Here is an 11,075-nt window from a genome sequence, read left to right on the forward strand (position 1 = left end):
GACACATGTCACTCTCTCCTTTCCTAAGGAAAAGCAAGCGACACATGTCAATCTCTGCTCCTTTCAGAAAAAGCAGGTTGACACATGTCTTCCCCTACTTTTTCTGAGAAAAGTAGATGACACATGTCATTTCTAGCTTCCTTCAGAAAAAGTAGAAGACACATGTCACTCCCTGCTTCTCCCAGAAAAAGCAAGTGACACATGTCACCCTCTGCTCTACTCAGAAAAAGCAAGTGACACATGTCACCCTCTGCTCTACTCAGAAAAAGCAAGTGACACATGTCACCCTTTGCTCTTCTCAGAAAAAGCAAGGGACACGTGTCTCTCTCTGCTTTCTTTAGAAAAAGCAAGTGACACATGTCACTTTCTGCCTCCTTCAGAAAAAGCAACAATTCAAATATTCAAACTCCAGGCTGAGGTGGCGCAAATCCTGAAGTCTCCTCCATAAATTCATTTTTTGAGATGGTGCCACGTGTCCCTTTCCCTCCTTTTCCTCCCTCTTGCCACATGGCATTGTAGGAGCCACCTTGAGGTGGCGCCACATGTCCACCCTCCATTCCTCCAGGGCCAACCTCCATTTAAAATTCAAATCCCCCTTTGAGGTGGCGCCATCTGAAGAACCTCCTCCAGCAAGCTGACACTTGTCAGGTATGGAACCATCCTGGACTGCCACATGTCCAGATCTCCTTTCATCAGGAAAAGTAGAATTCAAACTCCTCTGAGGTGACACCTTTTGAGCCCACTGCTCTGTTCTTCTGACACGTGTCAAACACTTTTTGAGGTGGCGCCATTCCAGAGCTCCCACTTGGCTTCATTTTTATTTTTATTTTATTTAAAATAAAAGTAGCCCACCATGAGGTGGCGCCACCTGAGGGCTCCCTACAAAAGGCAAATTTTGAATTTCAAACCCCAGAGAGCACCCCCTGAGGTGGCGCCATTTGGGAGCCTCCTGCAGAGAAAATCAAGCAAGCTTTTTGAAAAATTCCAAATTTCCCTGCTGAGGTGTCTCACTCACAAAATTCTTATTTTTATTTTCTCAAAAAATCAAAATGGCATGCCCTGAGATGGCACCACATGAAAGGTCTAGATTCACTGTCTTTGAATTTTGAAAATCTCTAAAATTTCTACAAATACCCTAGCCCATGCCCAACTCAGGGAGAGCCCTGTTTGAGAATTGAACTTCAGAATTCTATTTTCTTTCTTTCTTGGTTTCCTCTGGATTCATGCCCCTCTAGAGCCCATTGTCAAGGTAGTCGTTCATTTCGGGAGTTCCAAAACCGCTGGAGAACACAAGGTAAGCCTCCATTCCTATTGATTTCACCATGATAATGCCTTTGGTTTGATTCACGTGTCGTTTGAAGAAAGAGCTCATCCGAGGAATGGATTGAGCTATTCTCATAAAATGACATATATAAAAATACATGATTGTGCTTCCTTGATGATTTTTAACATTCATGCATTAAGCTAGATTTAATTTGTATTTTATTTCGTTAATTTAGCATGTTTCATGAGTTAATTAGGATTAATTTAACATTTATTTCAATTTTGCTCAGTTTCAGTAGTTCTCTGTTTTTATCAGTCAGTCCACACGTCATTTCATGCATGTAATTTTTGTTAAAAAATCCAAAAAAATCATGGAATGTGCCTTTAGGTGTCCCTAGAAATGTACCAAAAATTTGGAAGCATTTGAATTCGTTTATTGTGGTAAACGTTCAAAAAGGTGAGTCGGGTTTTACTACCCGGGATGCATTTTAAAGTATTATTTCCGACTTTTAAAATCGAGATCTCCCTCATGGGAGATCCAATTTTCGATCCAAAAGATGTTCTGAACTCGAGAGGATGTCTAGTTTTAACCTGGTTTTCTCAGATATTTATGAGTTTTATTAATGTATGACAAAAATCTGAAAGTTCGGGACACGTGTCAGAGCCTGATTTGGGCCTCTGAGACTTTGGATCGACATAGGGCTATTGGTTCTCTTTATGTGTTGCTCCAAATCCAAAACTGTAAACAGTGAAAGTTATGCCCGTGATGTCCTCTGTTTGAATCTGGAAGCTTGTGAGTTTTAGAACAGCTGTGATACCTGTTTCGGATTTTTCTTGTCAGTCCTCTCTTTTATCACATTTGTCTATTCTGTCAATTTAGGAATGAAAAGTTATATTTTTATATGTGTTTATTTTGATCAAATTCCAAAGTCATGAACATGAAAGTTATCCATATAGGTGTCGTGAGTAGCTTTGTTAAATATCAGAAATTTCCATGGCTATTTTCTATTTTTTTAGCATTTTATATTAGATTAGGTTGATTTTTACCTCCGTCAGAACCAAATCCCTATTACCGAACTCACCATGACTCAAATCCCGAGGCTGTAAAAACCAAAAATGTTTCATTTCGGGTTCTTTAGCAGTCTGCAAAATATCAGAAGTTTTCATGGTGTAAATCTTGCATTATCATATTAAGCATTGCATTTGGTTCGGGTCCGTAGGTGAAACCCATCCTTTTTAGGACTTTCTTTAAATTTTAGTATTCAAATCATATCATTTCATGAATTTCAGCATTATAGGATGTTTATCAGAGTATGTATATGCTTCATACCGAATTTGGTGTAATTTGGAATCCATTAGAGGCTTGGTTTAGCCATAATATCAAAACAGGGCCCCGCGGGACCCGGATCCAAGCAAAAAACAAGCGAAATTCGTTAATTTTGATGAAAGATAGCATGTCAAATTCTGATTTTACAGTCCTAATGTGTTTAGCAGCATGTCATCAAGTCCCATTATGCATTTCATCATCATTTGATTCAATTTGAATTTCGAAATCTCAATTTTACCAAGTTTTCCTTCAAAAAACCCAGATTTTAAAGGTGTAACATTATAATTAGGGGTATTTTGGTTATTTTGACCCCAATTCCGAATTTCAAACTATTTTCTACTGAATTTCTTGCATTTACATCATTTCAAATATCAAGGAAGCATGATCATAGGGTTTATATCCAATTAAATCCAATAATTTCAGAATATTATTGGAAAATCTCGAAAAAACCCACATATTTGAGCTAACCCTATTTCAAGTTTGGCAGGGACATTCAAATGAAGGAGCTGAAGTCTGCAATTTTCTTTTATTTCATTTATTTAATGATGTAATAAATTAAATTTTGGAATAAGAGATTTAATTTTCTGCTTAGACTAGGATGCATATCATATAGTTTGAATTTATGCAATATCCTTTTCTATGATTCATGCATTTTATTTCAAAAGCACTATGGATGTACACGAATGGCACGTGCACCAACTCTTAAGCAGTTGATGAACTCGGTGGAATCCATATTTACGGCCCTAGTCGGAATATGGACGAGACCCAGATCCATCATCTTTCTACCAGTCACATTGAGCCTACACTCTTAGGCTATCTTAAAATGCACATCATATTTCTAACATTTTCAAAGTATTGTGCATTAAATCAATTAAACTCTGAATATATTCATGGCCACAGTCAGGATATGTGAAGGATTTATTTTGACTTAATACACATTTTTCCAACAAATTTCTTAGGAAATCTTTCAAAGTGCATTCATTCACTCATATCATTTGCATCATGAAATCATTGATTTTCCCATGATTTTCTTAAGAAAGTTTCATTCTCAAAGAAATCGATTTCTCAAGAAACTCTGAGTATTTTCCAAAATCGGTTTCCCAAGTCAAGTTTTCACAGTTTTCCATAGAAACTTCTAAGTTGGATTTCCAAGATCAAAGTTTCCCTCGATTTTCCTTGGAAAATATTATTTTCTTAAGATTTTCAAAAAGAGTTTTCCAACCTTTCTCAAAGATCAAAATCGATTTCCAAGTATTTCAACGGTAAGATTCCCAGGATTTCAATTTCCCAAGTTCAGTTTTTTTTTTTTCTTCTCCAATGAGTTTTCCTATAAATTTTCCATCCTTTCCTAAGAAAGTTCTCAAAGTCCGAGTTTTCCTGAGAAGTGTTTCCCTTTTCAAATGTTCACATTTTTCTCAAGAATCACTTCTATTTTCCCAGGATTTTCAACTATTCATGATTTTCCCACATCTTTATGAACTTTCCCGTGATTTCAAAAACCCTTTTTCATCTGAGTTTCCTGAGAAATTGATCCTTTTCCTGAGAAATATTTTCCTACTCCAAAGCATTTTCCAAGCATACATCATGTTTTTCCAACTTGCATTTTACAAAACTTCATAGCACATGCCTGAATTCTCTGTGCATTTAGGATAGAACACGATTTTGATGATTTAACTAAGTCAAGCATAATTTTGGTCCTTGGTTCAATTACCCCTGTTAAAAGCGGCAGGAACGATCGAACCTCGTACCGACAGGTCGAGCCCCATCCCATGGATTTTCCCGCAATTTTCAAAACGGAGGCGAGTATTTCAAAACAATTTCCAAAACCCGGTCAAGTTTGAATCGCGGAAGCGTTTCCCTCTCTCTCTTTCACAAGGAAGGGGAAGACGGGAAAAATTTTGCGACGATAACACACATGTCCTCTACTTTTCTGAGAAAAGTAAGGAGAGACATGTGTCAGTCTGCTTTTTCTGAAGATGGGAGAGATTGACACGTGTTCTCTGCAGGAGACACACTTCAAATGGCGCCACCTCAAAGGAGACAAGCTTTACTTTTTCTGAACAGAGCAGCACATGACACTTGGCATCTCATGGGGACCTTGGAATGACACATGGCACAGGGTGAAGATGGTGGACATGTGGCGCCATCTTAATGAGGCCCCACATTGACACTTGGCAAAGAAATGGAAAGAGAGAGAAAATGACATGTGGCGCCACCTCTAGGTGAACCCGCACGCTGACACATGGCAAGAAAATGGGAGGAGAGAGAAAAAGACAAGTGGCGCCAATCCAGGGACAAGGCTCCTATATTTTAGGGTTTTTCAAAATTCAATTTTTTCAAAAGAAAAGCCTATGTGGCACCACCTCGGGGTGGACCCCACATTGCTTCTTTATTGAAATAAGGACAAGACAATAAACCTCTTTTTTTGGAATTTTCATAAAAATCTAGACTAATTGGAAAAACAAACATTTTGAAAAGAGTTGGCCCCTGTAGGGTGATTTTGCAAAAGAATGATAATTGAAATTGTTGACAAAAGGGCAAAAACTGAGATAAAATGGCTAGAATCCAAATCCTTTTTAAACATTATCCAGATTGTTTTCCTGAGAAAATATTTTGAAATTCGGAGTCCTGGGGGTAAAATGGGAAGAATTGATAATTTTGAAGACCCAGGGTTTTGAAATCAATTTTGAAAAGAGTTGAAATTCGAATCTGGATTGGAAATTTTGAAATCGAGAGTTCTGGACCTCGAAATGACATGTTGTGCAGTACACTGATATGAAATGCTCATGCAATGCTATGCAATGACATGTCTTATGAAATGTAATCTTGAATCAGGATTTGGAGATTCCCGTCTCCTGTCAGGGATAAAACTTTGAACATCTGAGCTAAAATAGAGAAATTTTGAGAGTTGTATATGCAATTTTGGACTTTTGCAAGTTCCGAGCTCAGAAAATGACCATTTTGCCCTCCAGCGATTTAGGGGTGTTTACAGATGCTTGGTGGAAATGCCGGGGAGGTGAGTAAAAATTTGGGGTGTTTACAGATGCCCCTCTTTGCTGCTAAGCCGGCTTGTGGCCGAGATTAGTGGCAAAGAAAAACACACCAAATTTGGGCTAAAAACACTGCCTCAGTTAGAAGGATCTGACTAGGTATGGAGAAATTAGCCCAGCGATCATGGTAGATATAAAAAGAAGAATGAAGAAAAAAGATTCACTCTATGAGAGTGAAGTTCAGGTTTTTGCCCTTAATCTGGATGGGATAGAAATGCCTTGTATAGAACGAAGCTCAGGTTTGACCCTTAACCTGGTTGGGCGAAAAAATGAAATACCTCGTTGAATGAGGCTCAGGTTTGTGCCCTTATCCTGATCGGGCGGAAAAATGAAATACCTCATTGAATGAGGCTCAGGTTTGTGCCCTTATTTGGATTGGGCATAAAAATGAAATACCTCGTTGAATGAGGCTCAGGTTTGTGCCCTTATCCTGATCGGGCGGAAAAATGAAATACCTCGTTGAATGAGGCTCAGGTTTGTGCCCTTATCCTGATTGGGCGGAAAAATGAAATACCTCGTTGAATGAGGCTCAGGTTTGTGCCCTTATCCTGATTGGGCGGAAATATGAAATACCTCGTTGAATGAGGCTCAGGTTTGTGCCCTTATCCTGATCAGCCGGAAAATGAATGAAATCCTCGAAAGAAGAGACTATGATGGAACCTTCGGATTTTGCACAATAAATCCGACAGGGGTTTTGCAAAAGGAAGGAAAATGGAGTCCCTAAAGCTTGAAAAGGGGTTGATTTTGGGTGTCTTATTGCTGAGACTAAATAGCTTTTGAAATTGCCTTTTGCGAGAAAATGATTGGTGGTTCGACCTCGAACCGAAATGGGACTGTCTATGGTGGGATAGTGGAGACACAGGGAAGTGCGCGAATCTAAGAGCTCGCGCTCTCAAAGAAGGGAAGGACTCAAGTCCTTAAGAGGGATTTAAAAATTGGTGTCAGGATGTATCAAAGACGGACATCAAGCTCTCACTTCATGTCAGGACGGCTTGAAAATATTGTCAAAATGTTGAGAATTTTGTTGTTGATCCAAAATATTTGAAAATGATGCATATTTTTGCAAAGATATCCCTCATTTTCTACCTGAAGCATTACCTCCCAACGAGATTGACTTCGTAGAATCGAGATTTGAAATCCAAATTGCTTGCAATTGACCTTCTTCAAGGAAGCCATCAATTTCCTTGATATGAACAGAAAAGAGAATTTGATATTATGAAAGCAATTGATGAAAGAATATTGATAATAGAATTTCACCAATTTAAAGAGAATTCTTGATAGATTTGGCAGTTTGATATCTTGGGAGTTTCTCTCATGATAATCTTTCTGCACTCTTTTGGGCTTTGGGAGAGTTTATTACATCATCCTTTATTTTGGAGATGTCCTGACTTTTCTCTCTTTCTTTTTCCTCTCTTGCTCTCTTTTTGGGAAGGTACGTCACAAACTCCTTCAACTTGGAGATGTTTTGATCCTTCTTTGACGATATTGGCTCATAGGTTAGAGATCTTGGGATGGTAGCTGAAATTAAATATCTTTTAGGGATTGTCGGGAGGTTCATCGCATCTGCCTTCATCTCGACAGTGCTTTGGACTTTTCCTGAAAGAATTCGTCACAAACTCCATTATCTTGAAGATGTTTCAAATCTTCTTTGGCCCCGGGGGTCTACTCGCTTAATTCGCCTTCATCTTGATGACAATTGAGAGATCCCTTTTGCGGATATTTAATTGCAGCTTAGGTGATTTTAAGGAGACAAGGCTTGGATGAATTCTCTTTTTTCTAGCACTCAGGATATTTCCACTGCCTCATTTTCACAAGAATGGTCTTTAAAGATGTGCCATTGACTGCGATCAATATCAATCATTTATGGCTTTGCAATAACATTGAATCTTCTTTTGCTGGCTATATCGAGGGTTTATCCTTCATCCTTTTGGTTGGCCAATAGAAAGAATTTGAATTTTGAATCTCTTTTTGCGAAAGCTTTACTCTCTTGGAAGTAATGCTAAAGGTAAACTGTGGTAAAGATTTATGCAATAAAGATTTTAAAATCAACAAGTAATTTGGTTGATAAATTGACAACATGTTCTTGAAATCCTTGGTGAATGAGAGCGCTTGAGGTCCGGCTCAACACATCCGTGACGAAAATTCTCCTCTCTTTTTCCCCAAAAAGAGAGACTCAGGCTTAGCCCTTACCTGAATGGGAAATGGGAAATACTCCTCTCTTCCCTGAAGAGAAGGTGTTTGCAAAACAAACTTTCGAAGAGAAATTAAGCTTTCGTCAAAGCTCCCTAATATTAGGCTTCTCTTATGGAAAGGGGGCTGATAGTAGTGAGGTTGGAAAAATTGGGTCATGAAGAAATGAGTCTATCACACTCTCCCTGAAAAGAGGGTCCTTCATGACGAAAAAAGGCCTAGTATGAAAATTGGGGGGGGGGCACAAGAAAAGCGAGTCTTCGTTGAGCCTCTCCCTATGACAAGGGTTCCTTTCGTGAAATTGGAAATTGTTTTGCAAACGGTTCATGAAGACGCGAGTCCCTTCAAACTCTCCCTGAAAAAGGGACTAAGTGAACAAATTGGATATCATGCGAAAAGAACGAGCTCCCTCGAACTCCCCCTAAAAAGGGTCTCTCGCAGGAGAAAATGATTGAAATTGGATATTGAAATTGATTGATCCAAAGGTCGAAATTGGAAATTGGAAAATTGATTGTTGGAAATTGGGCGACTCGGAGGTCGAAATTGGATGACCTGACGGTCGAAATTGAGAAATTGGCTGACCCAAGAGGTCAAAATTGTGACGCGAAGGTCGAAATTGAGAATTGACTAATCCAAAGATTTAAATTGGAAATTGGTGGGCAAAAAATCAAATTTGAGAAATTGACAGACCTTGAGGGTCGAAATGACTTGGATCAACCTAGGAGAATAAATGGCTCGAGTCAAAGCTCAAATGAAGTAAATGGTTTACGAGTCGGAACTCGGAACAACAAAGGAAATTGAAGAGCTCGAGTCAGAGCTCGAATAAGGTAAAGAGATCATGAGTCGGAACTCGGGTCAACAAAGGAGAGTAATGAGTTCGAGTCAGAGCTTGAATAAATTAAAGAGATCACGAGTCGGAACTCGGATCAACAAAGGAAAATGAAGAACTCGAATCAGAGCTCGAATAAGGTAAATAGATCACGAGTCGGAACTCGAATCAACAAAGGAAAATAATTTGAAGGGAAAACCCAAGTCGAAACTCGGTTTTTCAAAAAGAAAAATAATTTGAAGGAAAACTCAGGTCGGAACTCGGTTTTCAAAGAAAATAATTTGAAACAAACACGAGTCAAAACTCGGATCTTCAAAGGAAAATAATTTGAAGGGAAAACCCAAGTCGGAACTCGGTTTTTCAAAAGGAAAAATAATTTAAAGGAAAACCTCAGTCGGAAATCGGTTTTCAAATAAAATAATTTGAAACAAACACGAGTAAGATCTCGGATCTTCAAAGGAAGATAATTTGAATAAAAACTCGAGTCGGGACTCGGTTTTTCAAAGACCGACTTAAAAGTTGGATTTTGAAAATGTACCAGTTCGAGCACTGGATTTTTGAAAATACCCCAATTCGAGCACTGGATTTTGGTTCAGTACTGGTGATTGTCTTTCAATTTTGAATCATTAGGAATTGTGATGGGACTGTTTGTCGAAATCCCAATACTGACCCGATTGATGTTAATGCAATTGAATGCCATTAGATGCAAATTAATGCTCATGAATACACAAGTGTGTAAAATGAGGAATTTGTTTATCCTGCCTGCATACAGAACAAAATTTTAAAAATGCCCCAGTGTAATTGGGAAAAGGAAGTTTGGTCATTATTGAAGAAAATAGGAGGATTACAAGGGAAGAATAGACGCTTCAAGTATAGAACTTTTTCAAGTGTCGAGCATTAATGGGATCTGGTAATTCTACCCTATCGGCATTGATGAGCTGATATGAGTTGCGGGGTAATGCTTCTTTGACAACATAGGGACCTTCCCAATTTGGTGACCATTTGCCACCGAAATGATGTTTTAGATAGGCCGTGGCTCGAAGCACTAAATCATTGACTTTGAATCTCCTTTCAATGACAGACTTTGTGTACTGCCTGGCTATTCTCTGGCGATAGGATTGAGCATGCTCGGCTGCTTTTAGCCTTCTCTCATCGAGCAAGTCTAGCTATACTAGTCATTGCTGCTGGTATTGATCAAGAGGTAATTCTAAAAGTGAAGCAAATTTCAAGGCGGGCTTCTGAACATGTAGAGGCAACATTACTTATGTTCCGTAGACCAATTCTGATGGAGTAGCATTTGTTGGAGTGCGAATGGTGGTCCGATAGGCCCATAGTGCATCATGAATCTTCTCATGCCAGTCACAGCTTGTTTCCACGGTTCGCTCCAAGATACGAATTAGGATTTTGTTGGTAGCTTCTGCCTAACCATTTCCTTGAGGATAGTAAGGAGCAGAGAAATGATGATGAATTTTGAACTTTGAGCAGAATGTCTTCATCCTTTCATTCTTGAAATGACTGTCATTGTCTGACACGATGTCATGCGGGATGCCGAAACGACAAAGGATGTTTTTGTGAATAAAAGAGACCACATGTCAGCCTTCTACTATGCGCAGAGTGATGGCATCTACCCACTTGGTGAAATATTCCGTTGCGGCGAGAAAGTATTTGTGGCCATTTAAAGCAGAAGGGGTGATGGGACCTACGACATCGAAGGCCCACATAGAGAATGGCCATGAAGAGACAACATATTGCAAATATGTTGTTGGAGCATGAATAGAAGGTGCATGTATCTGACATTGGACACACTTCTTCACGAAACGGTAACAGTCTTGCTGCATAGTCTTCTAGTAGTAACCTGCTCTGACGATCTGCTTGACCAGGGTTTGGTAGCCGACATGGCCACCACAAATGCCTTCGTGTGCTTCTCGCACGACTTCTTTGGCTTTGTCTTCGTCTAAGCATCTGGAATACTCTGAGCTAAATCCACGACGATAAAGGACGTTGGCCAGAATGAAATATCGAGTAGACATACGCTGGATTACTCGCTGCTCTTTCTTTGATAGTTCTGGGGGAAATTCACTGGTTTCTATGAAAGTTTTGATATTGTAATACCAAGGCTTCTTCTTTTGCTCATCTTGATGTACTTGTTCTGTTGGAAGGAAGACATGTTGGTCAAGTCTGCCAATTTCGAAAGAGCGACAAGATTCTTTATTCTTGAATGCCATAATGGAACCTAAACTGGCTAGGCTATCAGCCACTTGATTAAAATCTCTCTTGATATGAAAGAGCTGAAATTCTTCAAACTTGTTGACAAGAGCTGAAACGATTTTATCATAAGGAAATAGCTTCTAATCTTTGACTTGCCATTCGGCTCGGACTTGATTGACAACGAGTAATGAGTCGGCGTAAGCATGTA

This window comes from Nuphar pumila, chromosome 6 (genome assembly GCF_984573655.1).
Source record: "Nuphar pumila chromosome 6, dmNupPumi1.hap1.1, whole genome shotgun sequence".
Classification (NCBI taxonomy): Eukaryota; Viridiplantae; Streptophyta; class Magnoliopsida; order Nymphaeales; family Nymphaeaceae; genus Nuphar; species Nuphar pumila.